The 21,560-nt window shown below is 38.8% G+C and overlaps 1 protein-coding gene across 5 annotated transcripts in view; it reads right to left on the bottom strand.

Annotated features, from left to right (window-relative positions):
• The window catches only part of KCNC2 (potassium voltage-gated channel subfamily C member 2), a 209,723-nt gene that overhangs the window by 127,558 nt on the left and 60,605 nt on the right, over positions 1-21,560 (bottom strand). The gene's annotated exons all lie outside the window — the stretch shown is intronic.

Genomic DNA, 21,560 nt, shown 5'->3' with positions numbered 1-21,560 from the left:
GTCCTTCAAATCCAACATGACAACAAATAGATATTTAAACCTCAAGAGGCTTTTCAATGCCTGATTATAGTAGTCAAAACAAAGAAATCAAAACAAAAAGGTTGGACTTTAGACTTATTGATTTGATATCGGAGGCAGAAGTGAATGCATACACAGATAATTACCAGTGCTGAACACCATTTTCTATTGAATTGTGCTTTATTTACCTCCGTGCTTCTTCTAGAGGAGATACAATTAACCTCTTACCTGCTAATCAGATGTTCTCAGCATTTCAATTGGTATTGATTTGGAAAACTAAGGTCACATTATAACCAAATATGAAAATACTCTTTTCTGACTTTTCCATGCTAAGTTCCTTTCTGGTTAGAGAAGTAGCTGAAAAGCCAACTAAGGCACTGATCTAACTGAGGTTGCCAAGGTGACAACTTGAGGCTTTGGCAAACTCGCTCTGCTTGCTCTTTTCCCTCTTGATTGGCTTCACTTCACCTCCTGTCACAGCACAGTCATGTAGAGCTGGCTTTGAGTCTCAAGTGGAAACGGTGACAGATCAGCCCAAATGTACCACCACTGTGTAAACAACTCTTCCACCTCCTTGTCAGAGGACAATGACACAGCATTCTATTGTGGAAAACAACATGCTTCCTCCTCTTACACCTCAGTGCTTCCGTGACGTTGCCAGTTGACCTGGGTAAAAATTGAGGCAAATACCCAGGCAAATGTTTCACAGATAACGTGGTTCATAGACTGAGCCCAACCAGCCAGTATCTCCAGGGTTGAGGAGCAGAGAACAATGATCTTTCTCCATTGTTTTCGTGCTTGGCCCTCACATTCGGATTTCCTAAAGCAGGCATGTGGTTCCTTTTCCAGAGCACACCTGGTGTTTGGCACATGGAAGTGTCCCATATACATGCTTCAAGCTAAGGGCAGTGAGACGTTAAAGCAGGCAAAGAACCAAGAGAAGAATAAAGTGATGGTGTGGAACCTCTGCCATGATGTGGCTGCCAGGCAGACAAATGGGGTGCTGGTGAGTGCTTGCTGGAAAAAGAACGATCCGAACCTTCACTGCGACTCAGAGTCCCAGCAAGAGATTCATAAAATGCCATGATACCTCGAAACGTGTGATACCTTAATTAGATGCTTGAAAGACTGAGAAATGTATGACTAAAGGGCAATTTGACTATCCATTTGTTTGGCTGGACAGATACTCTTTAAAAGATTAAAACAATTCACAAATAAATCCATAGTTACTAAAATAATCGAGTCTGTATAACTTTATTTAAATGTTGTATAGTATGCATGCTGTTGTGGTTAGCATATTGTAATTAGCTAAATTAATATAAAAAATAGGTCTTTATCTATCCTAACATTTTAGAGGCACCAGACAAGCTAGGAAAGGTCCAAATCTGTTGCAAACTGCTGCTCTAAAGTAAGTGCTGAATTCCACTGTAAAATGTGCCATGCACAATGGAGATCCCCTCATAGAGGGGTTTATGAGAGGAGATGGGTTAATTAGGGTGCGAGGTAGTACAGATGAAGAACACAGCTTTCCCCCAGATCCTGGATGCTTCCTCCCCTCAACTACCATGATCCGAATTCTACCTTTCAGGGCTGGATAGGACAGAGGCTGTACACTAGTACATATGAGGGCTGGAGGTACAGGGAACCCAGGGTGGATGATACCTTCAGGACCAAGGGTGTGAGGGACGATGCTGGGAGAGTGGAGGGTGAGTGGGTTGGAAAGGGGGAACTGATTACAAGGATCCACATGTGACCTCCACCCTGGGAGAGGGACAGCAGAGAAGGGGGGAAAGGAGACTCCAGATAGGGCAAGATATGACAAAATAACGAGGTATAAATTACCAAGGGCACATGAGGGAGGGGGGAAAGGGGAGGGAGGGGAAAAAAAGAGGACCTGATGCAAGGGGCTTAAGTGGAGAGCAAATGCCTTGAGAATGATTGGGGCAGGGAATGTATGGATGTGCTTTATACAATTGATGTATGTATATGTATGGATTGTGATAAGAGTTGTATGAGTCCCTGATAAAATGTAAAAAAAGAAAAAAAATGCGCCATGCATGGAATGTCTACATGTATTTCAATGGTAAGTGGAAATATAATGGCTCGCCACAGTTTTAATTTTAGCCCATATAATTGTATAAAAGAATGCACATACACACACATTCATACATATCTCTTTGAAGTCTTCAGCCTCAATTTTGTATCTCTTTAAAAAATCCCTTTAATCCTCTCGGAGGCAGCACTGATTTCTAGATAATAGTGAGTTATTGTATGTTGCTCTTTTCTCATAGCCGACAAACTATTTGTAAGATTTGTTTTCATATTCCTTTCTCTCTTCCTCAGCCCTCACCCTGACTAACACAACACAAAAGCTTTATGAGAAACGAATGAATGAATTATGGAAGTAATTAAGTAACCAAAAATTTGCTTTGTGCTAGACTCAATTTTTGGAATTTTGTGGCTGTAAAGATAAATAATATATAATTCATGCTGAGATGACAGAAATTATTATAATACACAAAGTGATTTTCAAAAAGGAAACTCTTGGAAGGGATGTTTTAAGAACTGATTCATCAGTTATCAGTGAGGATGTGTAAACCAGAGGCTTATAATTATTACATATTTCCCAATTCACCTCATCTGATGAGGCCTCCTTATAAATGCCATTCTTGTTGTAATTGACATTATTCTATGCACTTTTTGCAGAACAAGAACATTTTACTTCATTTGGGAAATGTGAATCATTAAGACATAAAGAGGACATTGGATCTAGTGAAAGATCTCTTAGTAATAAAAAAGTGTGAGATACACTTAACATGATCAAGTGATGTAGGAAAGATAGAGCCTTTAGGAAGCTCAGGTTTGGTTCACACTTGATCCCTAACAGCTCACTGAGAAGCCTGACTGAATAAATAACCATCATCTACCACTCACAGACAATCGCATCTGCTGTTTGGATGATGTGTAGAATATCATTCATGTACCAAGGCAATGATGTGTAGAACATCATTCAATATTACTAGAAAAAAATGTATTGAGAAAAGGCCTAAAGCTAGGGAACAACTGTGATACATTGCATATTTCTCACATTGGATAATATACAAGACCAGCTGCTTATACATTCTCATACATTTGCTGGATCAAGTTAGCTAAAAATGCTTCCTATATATGTACAAATGTCTTGCTGGAGGAAGAAGGGATATTTCATATGAAAGATAACCCCACATCTTATTAACAACTTGATATGTTTGGCTTTCAAATATATCACCTATATAGAAATAAAAAGATCCCGGATGTTAAGAGAAACTATAAAAGGGATACAATTCCTTAATGCAAAATAAAATAGTTATGGAACATATTTCATCGTAAAATTAACAATTCTACACATTTTTGTATGTTAAGAACAACTGTAAATCAAACTCAAATCTACCACACCACTAAAGAAATAGAATAAATTTAATCAAAGCTCCTCTGCTGATTCACAGTTGATTATCAGTGTTGTTCCACACTCTTGCTATCCTTCCTCACGGACTTACAGTCACATTGACAAGTCCACCCTTGACCTGATCATTTAGCATGTATTGTTGTTTAGAATCTGGAATCACTATAGATCCTGCATTTTGAAGAATTTATAATAAAGTCACTCCAAAGACAGCCTACAGACTCTATCACAGTGGTTCTCAACCTTCCTAATGCCGTGACCCTTTAATACAGTTCCTCATGGTGGGGTGACACCCCCAACCATAAAATTATTTTCGTTGCTACTTCATAACTGTCATTTTGATACTGTTTTGAATTGGGCAATCCCTGTGAAAGGGTCATTTGACCCCCAAAGGGGTCATAACCCACAGGTTGAGAACCACTATCATATGTGCCATATACCTCATTATATCAGAAACCAAAAAGTTAAGAATTATGAGTGATGCAGGATTTTAATAGAAAGTCACAGTAAAGATTAGGTTAAGCAAGGAAAAATGAAGAGGGATAAATAAAATAAACAGTGGCCTCTCTCTCCTCACACTTTCTGCTATCCTGCCAGTTCTTCCAATTGGTTGAGCCTTGTTCGGATGCTGAGGACAAGGAATGCAGCCCATTAGAATCACCTCCTAGAGTATAAAAGCAGAGGGAATGAAAAGAGGGTCTGGAAACGCAAATGATAAGCACCCACTATACCACCAGACTTCCTCTTCTGTAGAATATTTCCATTACCCACTGTAGATCTTCAGCCCAATGGTATTTGAATAAATAAGGCCTTAGAGAAATTGCTCCTTATAGAGGCAAGAATGGCAAGATTTCATCTTATGCAATTTGGACATGTTGTCAGGAGAGACCAATCACAGGAGAAGGACATCTTGTTTGGTAAAATGGAAGGGTAGTAAAAATAAAAAAAGAGGAAGGCCCTCAGTGAGGTGGATTGGTACAGTGGGCGCATCAATGAGCTCAGATAGAGGAACAATTGTGAAGATGGCACAGGACCGTGCAGTGTTTGGTTCTCCTGTGCACAGGTTGCTATGGGTCAGAACTGAGTCCATGGCACCTAACAAGCACAACAACTCCATCAATTCCTGGTGCCTTGTGTTTTGCTAATGACTTAGTTCAGTTTTTACATTTTCTTTCAGTATTATCGGTTCTTGATTACGTGATACTTCTTGAAATGGTTGGATATCTACTAGCTCTTTTTGATACAGTGACTGTATCCTTCCATCTTCTTTTGATGCTTCATTCATGCTTAATTTATTGGTGATTCATCTTTGAATATTTAGCCCATAGAATCTTCCAATATTGTAAATCAACACTTGAACTTTTTCTTTAGTTCTTTCAGCTTGAGATATGCTGAGTTTTAGTTTTTTAACTCCACATGTTCACACAATTCATTATAATGCTTGACTTTGTCTTCTTGAGCTGCCCTTTGAAAATTTCTATTCAGCTCTGTTATCTTTTTTTTCCTGTTAGCTAGCTACTGTATGTTTAAGAGCAAATTTCAGAGTCTCATTTGGCAAGTACTTTGATCTTTTCTTTCCTTGATTTCTTTTTAGTGACCTCGCGCTTCCTTTATGCATGATGTTTTTAATGCCGTCGCTCTACTAATCTGGTCTTCCGTCATCAGTGTTCCGTGAGTCAGTTCTATTCTTTAGACTTATCCAAATTCAATTGGGATACTCAAGGTCATATTTGGGTTCTTGTGAACTTGTTTCTATTTTCTCCAACTTCAACTTATATATGAGCAAATGATGGCCTGTTCCATAGTCAGACCCTGGTCTTATTTAGGCCGCTAATTTTGAACTTTTCTATCCTCTTCTCACAGATGTAGTTAATTTGATTCTGTATTTCATCTGGAAAAGTCAGTATTTATGCTGTCGATGAAAGTTATTAGGCATGAAGAGGTCACTGACCTTGCAAAATCTTATCACGTCGTCACTAGTTTCATTTCTTTCACCTAGGTCATATTTTCCAACTACTATTCCTTCCTCTTTGTTTCTAATAATTGCCTTCTGGTTGCCAATAATTATCAATACATCTAGACTGCATGTGTAATCAATTTCAGTTTGAAGAAATTGAGAGAATACTACAATTTCTTTATCACTAGCCTTATGGTTGGTGCTTAAATTGAGTAACAATTATATTTACTAGACTTCTTTGCATGCAAGTAGATATTATCCTATCACAGTCAGCATTGTACTTTTAGAGATATCTTGAAATGACCTTTCTGATGATGAAAATTATGCTATTCCTCTTGAATTTGTCAATCCTGGCATAATAAACCATATGATTGTCTGAATCAAAATAGCCTAAATGTACATTTCAGCTCACTAGGACCTAGGATGTCCTTCCTTGTGGGTTCCCTTTAACTTTTGATGAGTCATCTGTCAGTGTGTCCTGCTGTCGAGGCGTGTGCATTGCTGTGATGCTAGAAGCCATACCACTGGGACTTCAAATACCAGCAGAGTCATCCGTGCGAACAGGTTTCCGCAGAGTTTCTAGACTAAGAATAAACTGTAAAGAAGAAATAGGCGGTCTGTCCATTTCTGAGGAATTCGCTATGGAAGCTCTTATGAATATCAGCAGTCCCTGGTCAGATAATGAAAAATTCATGACTAGCAGAACACTGACAGATAAAGTATAGGAAGATGAACCTCTGAAGTTGGAAGACACTCAAACTTGACTGCTTTGTAAAAGCTTCTTTTAAATGCTGTGTTTTCTCTAAGTAGTGAAGGAATAAAGCATTCAAGACCTGCACTTGCTAATGGGGCATGATTCAAAGGAGAGGAGACCATTGCCAATGTCTACTAATAACAATTGAAACTTGAAATGTACAAAGTAGGAATCTAGGAAAATTCGAAGTCACAAATAAGAAATAGAGTGCTTAAAGGGCATATGAAGTAGCATTGCATCCTGGTTTTCATCTGCATTTCTCGAATGACTATCGTTCATCTGTAAATTGGGCATTTATCGATGACTTGTGTGCTCTTATGATGCTGGAATCTGTGTCACTAATACTTTTAATACCAGCAGCAGTAGAAAGGACACACCTGAGCTTCCAGACTAAGACAGACAAGGAAGAAAGCCTTAGTTGTCTCCTTTAAAAAGTAGTCAATGAACATTTTATAATTGCAATCTTTGATCTGGGTCTTCCTCTCACTCACTTACTCGGAACTTGTCATTTGGAGGGACAAATCTCTGGAGAAAGCCTGGATGCTTCATAAGGTGGAAGGCAAGTCACGCTGAAGAAAATCCTGAATACACTGAAAATTACCTCCTGTTTCAGATGAGAATTGTAATCATTAAAATTAACCTGAATTATGTTTCTGTTTCCGTTCAAAGGAAACTAAGTTCAACTAACATGTAGACTAAAGTAGAAAAGTCTTTCCCTGGTTGATTAATCCACTGCTTTTTGAGACTGCAATGTTCTTTTGGAGAGTTTTAATATCACTAAGGCCAATAGAGACTCACACACCGACAACCATGCATTGCACAAATGATGAAAATTAGAGCAACACATAACTATGGACAACAGTAGAATTTTAGCTTTCAATCTGTCTGCCTCTGTTTTCTTAAGAAATCCTATCAGCTGGAGAGTATGAACATTTGTTCAAAGTTGTAAATGACTTCCTGATTTATCTGCTGTTGAAAAAAATATGTATTTTGATGTGCTTCCAGTAATAATAATTATTAAATTAACATTTTCAAGTTTGAAATATGTCCAGAACTTAGTAAATTCAAGTCTGGTTTTAACTGTATTTATGGCTGCAATTGTCTTTCATATTCACCCATAATATATTTCAAGAGCAGACTACCAAGTATAGTACAAAATGTATTACAGAATGATCTGTTAACCAAAGTTGTGATAGTAATGAAATATTGTTTGTATAATAAATGTTGTATTTGCACTGAGAGGCTCACTAGTATTATTCCATCATTTTAGACAGATGAGCAGCCACTCCATTGCTAGCAATTTTCTTAAGATGAAAGTTTACAAGGGCCCATTCAAGCCAGTCTGAGGGCTCACACAAATCCACTGCTGGAAGAATCTTCCTCCTGAGACTCTTTGCATCATGAAGGCTAGGGCGGGCAGGATCACTTTCCCTCCATGAGATGAATAACAATAGCCCTTTATTTTTCTCTGTAGGAAAAAAAAGTTTGACAGATTGAAGATCAATCTTGTTAAATTCCACATGCAAATTTGGTAGCCATTTTGAGCACTCCTGTTGAAGGCTAAATGGTATGGAAATGATCCAAGGGGGAAACAAAGCTAACAACTGAAAATAAATGTATTCTGGTTCTACTTTTAGAAAATTTCTGCAAATAATTCCAGTTCTCTCTAACCCATTCTTTAATAAGATTTTGATAATATAATTTCATTAATTCAACAAATATTTTAGAGGATATGACCTATGCAGGAAATTGGACCAGATGTATGTAATAAAGTCATGAAAATTCAAAACATGATAACTAAAATTGAAAAGTGACAGCCTGGGAATATTTGAGTCGCTAACAGGGCATGTTAATTATTATTCTAATTTCCTCAAGAGTATGAGTATATTATGAAGATAAAGGAATACACATAAATTATTGAAAGAAAGCATATCAAACAAGCAAAAAATATATAGCTGATCTATTATTAATTGCAATAGTTATTAAATGTGCCTTGGCAGTTGTTAGCCACTTGACAGATCAATCATTATCTGCTAGTGTAATTTAAATAAATACCATAATAAATGGCATAGAATAGATACTAAGTAAATACTTGTCGAAAGAAGCATTTTACTATCCCACTTATATATTGTGTTTTTACTTATACTTTGAAAACATATGGTAAATACAAAGACACATAATGAATGGCATAATATAAATGGCATGATATGTTCCTTTGGAGGTAAATTGTCCTTTTATAGGTAAATTAAGATGATAGAAAAATAAACTTGGCTATCCTTGAAATCAGGAATCCCTAGGTTGTGCAAATGGTTAAATATTCAATTTATAGCTGGAATGTTGGCAGTTGAAGGCATCGTGCTCCTCAAATGACAGGTCTGGTGATCTGCTTCTCAAACGCAATGGAGAATGTGTCATCATGAGAGGGCATGGGCTTGACAGCAGCTAACAACAGCATCTTTGCACCAATTAAAAGTGATGAATTATATAAGTTTGGTGTTAGAACCTATTTTAACGCCCCATTCTACATATTTCTAAAAATTTACCTATCCCAACCTACTCATAGACTATTCAATGAAGAGAAATATATTTTCCTCTTATGAAATGAATTAAATGTTATGAGTCATATTCAGATTAAAACACTTATAAGGTCATGGCAGTCTTACTAGAAGCATCTATTCATGCATAATTCTTATCATCATATTAATGAGTATGTTTCTTAAACCCTATTCTTAAAATAACACAGTGATCTTCATATAAAATGCAATGTGCATTTGAAGTGATAAAATTATATTTAATCTACCACCCTCCCCTCCCACCAAAATAAAAGCAAACCCATTGCCCCTGAGTAGAGTCTGACTCACAGCAAAATAGACAAGTCAGAAGAGAAAGGCTTCGTAAGGTTTCCAAGCTTGTTCCTCTGCATGGGCGCAGACAGCCTCCTTTTCCCCGACGAATGATTGGGGGTCTGCACCCCTTGTCTTTCAGTGTGCACTCCAGTGCTTAGCCCGTTGCACCTCCATCTAACGCCAAGATTACCCTTGAGTTCTCAGTCAATCTTACATACCGATTTGTTAGGATTATACTCACAAAAGGAGTGACTTTAGTCATTTTTTTCTTAAGTGAGAGCAGATCATTTCTCCCTAAGAAAATAAAAATATTTCCCCATTTGCACTAAAGTGTTGACATAGTGAAAGTCACACAGCCACGAATTTACTGATTCCTTTGACTTAGTGTTACAAAAAACTGTTCCCCGTAGAATCCCTAACACAGCTACATAGCAAATGGGAATAAACCCAGGAAAAAACAGATGGCAAATAGCTAGGATCATTAGGCAACATTCCAGGTGTTTGTTTCTGGCAAAAACATCATGGGGGGAAATGCCACTAAATCCCTGACCTTTCTGCTCGCACATCTGTGTGGATGTGACGATGGTGGCAGGGACGTCCGTGTGTCTGCTTCACTACAAAGCAAGCCTTGGTTATTTTTCTTACACACTAAAACATTTATGACGTGCAGACCCAAAGCTTACATTTCTTAATCCTGCTAATAACTTATTTTTAAATAAAAGAAAGGTAAGGAGATAGTTATAAAAATAAATGGCTAATTCACAAGCTTCAGGCACTTTTCTGAATACAAGTATTTGTATTCTAAGAGCATGTTACAGACTAGGATAGAATGTAGACATTACCTTAAAACTTTTGTAGTTCAACTTTTGATAAAACCTTATTATCAAATATCAAAGGGATAAAATGTAAAGATATTCTGCATAGGTTCTGTGAAAAAATGGTTTCTTCTCTCTAATGTACAGATCAAAAATTTGTGGCTATCACAAGAAACATGACCTATGTCTATTAATTTCTCTTGTGGCTATAACAGGGTCAGCTTTCCTCATAGCCACGTTACATGCAACGGACAAATGATTGCCGATCCTCTGTGAGCCTTAGAATCATTCCTATGTTTTGAGCTCATTGTGGATCTAAGTATCCATCCATTTCATGTCCTTCTCAATAGACTGGGCCCTCCTTATAATTTATATATGTAATATATATCTATAATATAACATGATCATCGTATGTAAGACTTAGGACATCATCTTCACTTTAAAGAAAATCCTAACTGCACGTCTTCCAAAACAAACGTATCGTCCAACCCGAGTCTTCAAAGTGACGAGTTGGATTTGTAACAAAGTTAAGAGGTATTTCGCAACCAACCGTTTTGATTCCTCGACATGGTCATCGATTACACATCCAAGGAAATTGAAATCCCAAACAATGGCTTTCTTTTTCTTATGTGTATCAGGATGTTGCTTATCGGTGCCATGGTGAGGATTTTTGTTTTTGTTTCATTTCAGTGTAATCCACACCGCATGCTTCAAATCCTCTTTGCTGTCATCAAGCAAGGTTGTAATCTGCAGATCACAAGTCATCCTATTGTGCTTTTCTTCATGTAATCCAGCTTCTCAGATTATTTCTGAACATACAGATTGAACAAATGTAGTGAAAAAATACCAACCTGACACGTACATTTCCTGATTTAAACCAGAGTGTCCCCATATTCTGCTTTAATGGCTGGCTCTTGTCCCATGAGCACACTTCAGTGTTCATCTCAATATTCTCCATAATGTGCTATGACCTACATAACCCGATTCCTTTGTGTAGTCACTAAAACACAGGTAAACATCTTTCTGGTATTCTCAGCTTTCAACCTAGATCCATCTGACATCAACAGTTATCTTTTGTTCCAGAGCCGCTTCTGAATCTGGCCAAGTTTCTGGCAGCTCCCTGTTGGTGCACTGCTGGAACGGTGTTTGGATTATCTCCAGCAAAATTTTTACTTTTCTTCATTCCTTTGGATCATCTTTGTTGGAAATAGGAGCACATACGACTAGCTTCCAGTCAATTGGTGAGGTACCCATCTTCCAATTTTTTTGTATCCATGAGTGAGCAATTCCAGCGTCACATCCATTTGTTGAACTATTTCTATTGGCCTTCCGTCAATTCCAGGGCCCTTGTATTTTGCCGATACCCTCAGTGCAGCATGACGATTTTCTTACAAATCACTGGTTCTTGATGATCTACTGCCTCCTGAAAGGGCTGAATGGTGATTAATTCTGTGTGCTAAAGTGACTGTGTATTCATTCTACTTTCTTTAGATGTTTCCTGTGTTCAGTATTGTGCCTATAAAGTCCTTTCATATTGCAATAAAGGACTGAATGAATTTTCTCATCTCTTAAAGCATACAGCCGCATTAGAAATTCTGATTTCCTGTCATGAATTTTGCACTATACATACTGTTACCACACACGCATTCCAAGTGTGATCATCAACAAATTCAATGCGGTGCTTTCCTCTGACTGTTGTAATCTATTGAGAAAGAACGAGTAATTTTGCCCTACACGCATCATCTTTACTTTCAAATCCTTTGCTCTAATCTCAGAGGAAGGTGTGCCTGCAGGTAAAATGAACCTGTCGATTTAAACACTTGCTACGACGTCATCTAGACGCAGCTTGATCTGTCATCCAAGCTTTCTTTTGTACACTCAACTCTCAGTCTGTTATCATTCTCTCTTCAGCCAACTAGCAGAGCATCTTTTGCTTTGTGGAGCAGTATGCTTTACCTACATGAGAGAAGAGTGAGAAACGCAGCTCGGAAGGTTGGATAGACGCGTCAGGGACAGTGAGTTGATGCTAACAGGGAGAGGCAACTCAGAAAGGCAGGGTGAGCATGGTGCCCATGTCAAAGGATACAATCAGTATCACTGAATTGCATGGTTCAAAATGGTTTAGCTGTGGATATTATCAACAACAAAATAAAGATGGTCTGTTTTTACAAATAAGATGCATATGGCACGTTTTAAAAACTGTGGGACTGCTTGTATTTTAGTATTCTATGAGTGCTATCCATGTTATATGAATGTGCACATTACTTAGGTGAGGATATTATATGACAAAACTATGGCAAATAAATTATTTATTTATTCGATATGCCACTCAACAACACCACCACGGCAATTCTCCCATCATTTCACTGTCATTACTTCAAACCCAAGCCCATATTTTTAAAAAGTGTTACAATAACCTAAATCTTACTATTTCCAATCTTCAATACCTCAATTCTTTTCTCTACACATTCTGACCCCTAGCTATAAGTTTAACATTGTTTGTCTTCTACTGTCATAGAACTAGAATTGCTGTCACAATTCCACATCCTGTAAGTCTAGCTCAGTGTCATTCCATGTATATGTTTACTTTTAAAAAGATGGCTGTGAAGTTCAATGACTGGTTCAAAACTCCAAACTCACTGCAATTGAGTCAATTCCAGCTCACAGGAACCCTACAAGATAGAGTAGAACTGGCCCCGTGGTTTCCAAGACTGTAACTCTTTCATCAGAACCAGAAAGCCTTTTCTTTCTCCTGAAAAGCAGCAGGTAGTTTCAAACTGCTGACTGCATAGTTAGCGATGCCCGCTCTCCCACCCACCAGGGCACCTTAACAGGGAGTGAGCAGCTTCCCACAATGTTAACTGGCCACATTACTTAGCTCTAGCCATTGGAGTATAAAGAGAAGGGATGAACGCTTCTTTAGGTTTGGTCTAAACCATGTTCTGTGCGTGATCGCGTACACATTTTTCCTCTGTTGGATGTTTAAATTGGAGTGGACCCTGAGAGTGACCTTGAAAGCCACCTTATCAATGATGGCAGAGCCCTAAGAGGACCGGAGTCTGAGCTTGTGAATTATCACTTAAAAAAGAACCACTCAACAGGTAATGTCCATGTCCAACATTTAAGTAACCAAGAAATACACTTTTTAAAAATCCTATGTAGCCACTGAAATTAGAGGTTTAATTTGTAATAATAATTTATTCCTTAAATAGTAAACTCTGCAAAAGTAATATCAATGCATGCTTCTTAGTCACTGATATTAATTTCAACATAACTGAATGTTCGTGTGGCTCCCACAGGCTCCCAAATGAAACAAATATAATTGCAAAAGCAGTTTTCTTCTCTGTCGTAACCAAATTATTCATCAGACCAAGAATATAGCGAACTAATCACATATCTAAAATTTAGGAAAATACAAGACATGGGGATATAGTCACATGCATTAAAGACGGCCAAAGTAAACATAACACTTTTCACAAATACACTGTTTGAACATGTCCACGGGTCATTTTGTGAAGAAAACTTTATACTCAATATGACCTTAAAATAAAAAAACAAAAGGTATAATCAGAGACAAAGTAAGTTTCCTCAGTTTACATTTCCATTAACAAAGTAGTCATTATCATTATATATTCTCAAATATTTATCCTGGCTAGAAACCGAGCACCAAGAAATACCTCTGCTATAATCTGGATACACAAATGTGCCTATTAGCAATTCACATGTATTTAATACCTGTCAAATAAACATACCGCACTGAGTTAATTTCCTAAAGAGAGAAAACGAATCCATCAAGATTGCGAGTACTTACAGAAAGCTGACCATGAGAAGTGTGTGCTGGAATGGTGTTTCATTAACCCACAGCCCCCGTACTGTGCCCTCACTGGTATGGGCATGAGCATAATCCTGGATCATAACTCCATGCCCCTGTCCCGACCTCCCTTTTTCAGAAGTAAAGTTTACCTAGAGGACTGCATTTGTTGAATATTTCTTTATATCAAAGTAGAGAAATATAAGGGTTTTGCTATTGATTTTCACATTTGCTAAGGGAAGAATCAATCCACTATGTAGTAAATATTTGGTGCCCTTGGGGTTGGAGATGAGCCAGTCAGGGTGCAGTGTAGCAAGGATGAAACACACAACTTTCCTCTAGCTCCTAAATGCTTCCTCCCCTCCTCCCACTATCATGATCCCAATTCTACCTTGCAAGTCTGACTAGATCAGAGGCTATACACTGGTACAGATAGGACTGGAAACATAGGGAATCCAGGGCAGATGATCCCTTCAGGACCAGTGGTGTTAGTGGTGATACTGGGAGGGTGGAGGGAGGGTGGGTTGGAAAGGGGAAACCGATTACAAGGATCGCCATGTGACCTCCTTCCTGGGGTACAGACAACAGAAAAGTGGGTGAAGGGAGACATCAGACAGTGCAAGATATGACAAAATAATAATAATTTATAAATTATCAATGGTTCATGAGGGAGTGGGGAGAGGGGAGGGAAGGGAAAAAATGAGGAGCTGATGCCAGGAGCTTAAGTGGAGAGCAAATGTTTTGAGAATGATGAGGGCAATGAACGTACAAATGTGCTTTACACAATTGATGTATGTATGGATTGTGGTGAGTTGTATGAGCTCCTAATAAGATGATTTTTTAAATGATTTTTTTAAAGGGACATGGAATAACTGTGAGGAGCTATTAGAAAAAAATAATGGAAAACTATAGAGAAAAAGGCTATGCAAGTTGCATCACCAAAATATTCAGGGTAAAGCAAGAGTCTTTGTTTTGATGGTCTTCCCAGGTGTTCCTGATGCATGCGAACATCTGTTGACAAGATTCTTTTTCTCATTGCCTTTAATGAGTTGACGTTCAGCAATCTGATAATGGGATTGGGAATGGAGGAAGCTGTCAGGGATGCATTACTTTTAGGAACCGGGATCCCAATTCGAGAAGATTCAATGAGCAGTTGGTCAGGGCTATTCACCTGAGAAAATGCCAAAGCAGGGAATGCATCCTGGCAGGACCTCCTAGATGCTTAGGGGACCCAAACATCACATCACTTATTGTCTACATCTTTAAGAGTGGCTCAGCTGCCTTATCTCGAGACTTAAAATAACCAACTTACTTCACTTCATTCTGCTGAAAAAAAGGAAAGAAAGAAAAAAGTCACTCCCAGCATGTAAGTTGGCCCAGATAAAATAAGGCCATGCCTTGAAAAGAAATGAAAAAGAATAAAACATGAACCAAAATTGTACCTCTTCTTCAAAGGAAGCTGTGAGTTACAGTTAGAGATGAGCCATAAAACTGCACACGATGCTCTGCTTTAAAACAGCAGTGAGGGAAATACACTTTGGCAACCAGGAGGCAGAACACAATTTTCTTTAAAGAAGAGAACATGATACAGGGAGAAATTTTTATATGTGAACAAGATGATGCCTGTGAATTTAGCTCTACCCAAACTGTTTCTCGTCCATAACAACCATCGTTGTTTCTCTCTTCTCTCTTCATCGCTTTCACTGTATATCTCTCAATGCATTTTCTAGTGGTCATTTTCTTACCTAACTCTCCTTCAACACTGAAAAGGTGTCATATCAGAAATATGCTGGCTATATTTTCAGCTGCAAAATGATATTTGACCTTAGAAAGAGATTTCAGATTTTGTCTTGGAATTTTCTTTCAAAAATAAATATCAAAGAACTTGATAACTTCTCAATGAATAGACTTTGTTTCCCTTCTAAATATGCTGCGCAGACTAATAAGTTATTACAGACATGAAAGATTAAGTATGAATCTATATTTGACCCTCAGCTTTTCTTATGTAAAACTTACACAATATTTTGCCTAACCAATTTATAGAGCATATCAAGGATCAGATGGTAATATAAGGGGGCTTCAAAAAGTTTGTGGCAAAATAGAAATAGAAGACAATGATTTTTTTATATATCCACTAATATAGGGGAGTATGTAGGGACAAAGGAAAAAAAGATAATGTAATTTTTCCATAAACTTTTAAAAAATCCTTGTATATATATATATATATTAGTCATAACTATTTCTACAAAACAGGCTACTGTAAAATTTAGTTGTTTATAAAGCCATATATTAACTTAGGATCCAGTAACTTTGGAGCCCCGGTGGTGTGGTGGTTAAGCATTGGACTGCAATCTGCTAGGTCAGCAGATCAAAACCACCAGCACTTCGAGGGAGAAAGATGGGGCTTTCTACTCCCATAAGCAGTTACAGCGTCAGAGCCACAGTGGGGTCGCTGTGAGTCAGCCTCGATTCATAGTGAGGAGAGTGACAGCGAGGAGAGCGAGAACTTGGACTGAATCAGTTGAAGGGTTCTTCTACTAGCTTGCTGGGGGTCTTTCACGAGGGGACGCGCCTGAGATCGGGTGATTCCCAGGGCTTCCGTCCCATTTCTGTCAGGCGGTGAGCCACGCCTGTTGTTCTGGGCACTCCTGTCCTCCACATGGATCTGCCAGCACATTTCTAAAGGGCAAGCTTCGCTGTGCAAATCCAGTTCAAGCTTCGGCTAAGCATCACAGTATTAATGAATTCTTGGCCAATTCATGTGCCATGCCCCAAACATATTTATTTTATTTTTTTATCCCTTAAATACTCAGATGAAAAGGTCAACGTGGGAGGGATTATACAGATATAGCTTCTAAGAGTTGTAATTAGTCAGGAATTATCACATGCCAAAAATGAATTTTGAAGAGAGTAAAGGATGAGATAAACCTGAGAATTGTAATAGTAAAATATAGGAATCGTATCATGTACCTCTGGACCCAAGCTATCATTGTTGACCTTCCACTTACCACTGCTTCCCTATCTACCTGACCATTGGTCTTACTTGCAAGCATAAAACCATCTTTATTTATTTAAATTTCATTGCTTTTTACCACAGGGATACATTTGAGATACGTGTCTACAATGATGCTCAGGAAGAAATGGGAAGCCCAAAATTTAGGCAGATAGAAAAGGATATCTGATATCACTACGAGAAAAGCAAAGTTGGATGAACAATCATGAAGCCAGTAAAGTAAAGATTAAATGTGGGGATATAGTATTAAGAATCATTAAAGCATGGGCTAATTAATATCACATAGAAGAAAGATAGAGAGACAGATAAGTCCTCTATCTCTTCTAGAATACCATGTGATGTGATTCAAAATTAAAGAAAAAATATCTCTCTTTAGAAAATGCAAAGAGGAAAATAAAAGCAGCAAGCTCTTTCATTAGCTGCCCTTACCAGTCACTAGCTCTCAGTGAGAAATAGATGTCTCTCGGGTCTAAAATATGCACTTCAGGGTAAATGCTGAGCTAATTTTCTTCACTACAGTTCTTAGCCAGCATGGACCAAGAGTGAATGTCTCCTTCCTGCAGTCACATAGTAACCACCCCACCCCCGCCCCATACACTGCAGGGCCATTTCTTATATCATCTCTACTTCTTCCCTTCTTCTTACTAAACTAGTTTTTCTACGCTGCTCTTCAAAGGATTCCTTTCCAAACCTCCAACCATGTTCGCGGGCCTCCTCTAAGGCCTGCCAAGTGTTCAAAATCCCTCTCTAGAGAGTGGAGCTCCTTCACTCTTCGCTGTGTTTAATTAGCAACAATCTTGGTGCAAAGTTAACCTCTGCAACATTGTTCTGTTTTGAGGATTAACTAAAATAATATGTTTAATATTAAAAAGCCCTAAAATAGCACCTAATATCAAATATTATGAGACATTAAGGCTATAGTGGTAAAATCATTATCTCGAGGTAGAAACTAGTTTGATTCCTAGCTCATTCAAATACCTCTTTTCGTGGAGGGAAGTAGGTTGCTATAATGCTCAGCAAGCTTTGATCAAATCAGACTAGGAAGGCCTGAATATGTACTTTAAAAAGTCAGTCAATGAAAAACAGTGAATCAAAAGTGTCTGATTGGCAACCAATCAGATGGATACCGCAGGCTCAGGCAGCTTTGTCCCATTACCAAGAAAGCATCCTAGCCCAGCTCAACTTAAGTCCATGTGTTCATTGCTGGTCAGAGCCATCGCAGACTCACATAGGTGCAGGCCAATGACACATGAAGGTATAGCCAGATGGAGGGAGATTGAAGGCCAGGGGTGCAGAGCCGAGTGGATCGAAGGTCTGTGGAAACATGGCAGAACACAGACAGCTCTCGGGTGGGCCATGCATGTAAAGCCACTCCTATTGGCAGGCCAAGAACCCCCCCAAGTAGGAAGGTGAAGAGACAGAGAGAGAGGAGAGGAGTCCCCAGTGTCTCTACTTTTAAAAAGTCCCATCTCCCAGGAGGCATCATCAGGTTGTGAACTGATTGACAGGTTGGTCTCCACCCATATATACATGTGCAAGTTGACATAAAATCTAACTGAAAATGTTTCAACCATTTCATTCAGCAAGAACAGGTCATGTGGATACCAGCCGTCTTCTGTATTTGGTGATTGAATGCTGTTACGGATTGACTCTGTTGCCTCCAAAGAAACAGTGACATCCTAGAGTGCGTACCTATGGACGTGAGCCGGTGTAGAAACGGAGTTTGATTTTTCTTGTGATATCAGTTAAATACTCAAATAAAAGGTAAAATTATAGGTTAGTATGCCCTACTCACTCACATAAAAGAATGGATGTGAAAAGGGGAAAGACATCAGGAGAAAATCATCCACATGGGAAAGGCAGCATGTGAAGATCAATGTACCTGTGAAGGAATGCCACTATCTGTCTCGGGCTCTCAGAAGCAAGAGAAGACCAGGAAGGCCACCAAGTCAATGCCCTGAATTCAAGTTAAAACCACTCAAGATGCAGCGTTTTTATTATGGTAGCTGTTGGAAACTAAAGATGCCTGAGGTCTGGTGTCTTTAACTTTCAAGAAGTTTCCCTCACAGTAAGAGAAGTTAGAAGCAAATTCTCTTCAGGAGGCTGAGCTTCTCTCTTCATTGGCCCTGTCAAGGGTTGTTAGGACAGAGGGATTCCAAATGTGAACATTCCGATACAACTAATCAGATGCTGTGTCACCTTTTGTGGAAGGTAGGAAGTCATGTAGTCACGCTTCACCACAGTGTCCATATCATCCACGAAATTCCTTGATTTTCTGAATTAGAATTCCCCACTGCCATCTAGTTCAAACTCAGCTACTTACTCTAGATGCCTTTGTTTACAAAACTTCCTCTAACATAAATATAACGTGCATGTTTGTATTTTTCATCTGATATTTGCTTTTATTTGAAACACAGGAAATAAACATGTCCCAGAAAATCTTCTCTAAATCAGCTTGAAGACTTTTATGACATTAGATATGTTTTGGTGGGAGTCTTAATTAGATATATATAAAAGGAATTAAAGTGTCAGCAATATTTTCCTAAAATACATGTAGACTTACCCTTCATCTGATAATAAAACTGACACCTATAAGGTAAAGAACTTCTGTGTAGGAGTAAGGATTGTCTAAGAAAACACTGTAATTCCTGGGGAATGACCCTTTGCATGTGATTGACAACGTGGTGATAATGATAATAGTTTCTCCTGCCCAGAAAGGGGGGAAAGCTAGTATCATACAAGACCACTGCTCCGCCACTGTGTCATACTGTGGTGCTTGCGTGTTGCTGTGATGCTGGACGCTGTGGTCCTGGTATTTCACATGCCAGCAGAGTCAGCCAAGGTGAAGAGGTTTCCGTGAAGCTTCTCCCACTAAGAACAAACCACAAAGAAGGACTTGGCTCACCCCCCCCTTGAAGGAAGGACCCCATGAAAAGCATAGCTCCAAAACATTGTCAGAAGGCCTAATGAATGGAACCAAAACATTGTTGGAGATTGTGCCAGAGGAGGAGCCCCTTGGGTTGGCAGGTGCTAGAGAGGTGCCTGGAGAGGGGCTGCTTTCACAGAGTGGGGTTCATCTGGATGACATAAGTCAAGCAAAGCCAGTGGGATGGAACCGTCATCACTTTCATTTGCTGACTGGGCGTGACCTAATGTAAGTGAAACAGCTGCAAACATCTACTAATGATTGGCACTTGGAATGTGGGAAGTATGAATTTAGGAAATTTAGTAGTCCTCAAATAAGAAATGGAACATATGAAGATCAATATCCTAGGCATGATTGAGCTGAAATGCACTGGCATTAGCCATATTAAATCAGAAAGTCATATAATTTACTGTTCTTGGAATAATAAGAGCAAATGGAAAGATCAAAAAGAATGGTGTAATGCACACTGTTGAAAGGGCATTGAAAAAACAATCATGAAGTACAAGGCTGTGATAGGATTATATTCATCCTCCTTCGAAGATATCCAATTAATACAACTATTATTCAAAGGTATGCACCAAACACAAAAGAGAATGATGAAGAAATTGAAGAATTCTAGCAATGACTTAAGTCAGAAATTGTTCAGACATGCAATCAACGTGCACTGATAATGATTGGTGACTAGAATGCAAGAGTTGGAAACAAAGAAGGAGGAACAAGAGCTGGACTCAGTGAGAGACCCAAAGCGGGGGATCACATGATAGAATTTCACAAAACCAATGTCTTGTCGGGGGAAAATGCCTTTTTTCAACAATACCAAAGACTACTATATACATGAACTTCTCCAGATGGAATACACAGGAATCAAATTGACTAAATCTGTGCCAGGAAGTGATGAAGAAGCTCACTATCAGCAGCTAAAGTAGGCCAAGGCCTGAGTGTGCACCAACCTATCATTTGCTCCTGTGTAAGTTCAGGATAAACCTGAAGAAAATTAGAACAAATCCAGGAGAGCCAAACTAGGACCTAGACTCTATGCGCCCTGGTTTTGAGAAGATCTCAAGAATAGATATGATACATTGAACACTAGTGACGAAAAGCATGGTGAGCTGTGGTTGGACATCAAAACCATCATCCATGAAGAATGCAGACAGTCATTAAAAAGAGAGGAAAGAAAGAATCGAGTCAAAATGGATGTCAGAAGAGACTCTGACACTGGTTTTAATAGCTAAAGTTAAATGGATGAAGTGATGACATCAAAAAGCTTTATAGAACATTTCAAAGGACAGCTTGAAGAACACAAGACTAATATAATAATGAAATGTGCAAAATCTAGAATTGGAAAACCAAAAGGGAATAACACACTCAGCATATGTTAAATCGAAAGAACTCAGGAAAAAATTCAATTCTTGAGTTGCAATCGTCAACGATTCTATGGGGGAAATGTTGAATGATGAAGGATGCATCCAAAAAATGGAAAGAATACAGAGTCACTGCACCAAAAAGAACGACGTGCCATCCCACCACTTCAGGAGGTAGCGTCTTTCCAAGAACCAACAGTGTGTAAGGAAGACGTTCACATTGTAATGCGATCATTGGCCCCAAACAGTGCTCCAGGAATTGATAGCATAACAATGGAAATGTTTCCACGAGCTGATAAAGCACTGGAAGCAAGCGCTGTAACGTGTCTATGCCAGGAAATTTGGGAGACAGCTACTTGGCCAACTGACTAGAAAAGTTCCACATTTGTATCCATCCCAAAGAAGTTTGACCCAACAGAATGCTCAAGCAGTAGAACAATAGTATTGAGATCGCATGCCAGTAAAGGTTTGCCGAAGCTCCTCCAACCGTGGTTGCAGCAGTTCACTGATAGGAAGCTGCCCAGAGGGTCAGGCCAGATTCAGAAGAGGATGTGGAGCAAGAGGATGTGGACCAAGCTGTTAGATGGATCTCAGCTGAAAGCAGACAATCCCAGAAA

Source organism: Tenrec ecaudatus, chromosome 6 (genome assembly GCF_050624435.1).
Source record: "Tenrec ecaudatus isolate mTenEca1 chromosome 6, mTenEca1.hap1, whole genome shotgun sequence".
Taxonomy (NCBI): Eukaryota; Metazoa; Chordata; class Mammalia; order Afrosoricida; family Tenrecidae; genus Tenrec; species Tenrec ecaudatus.
This window is presented reverse-complemented; position numbering and strand designations above follow the sequence as displayed.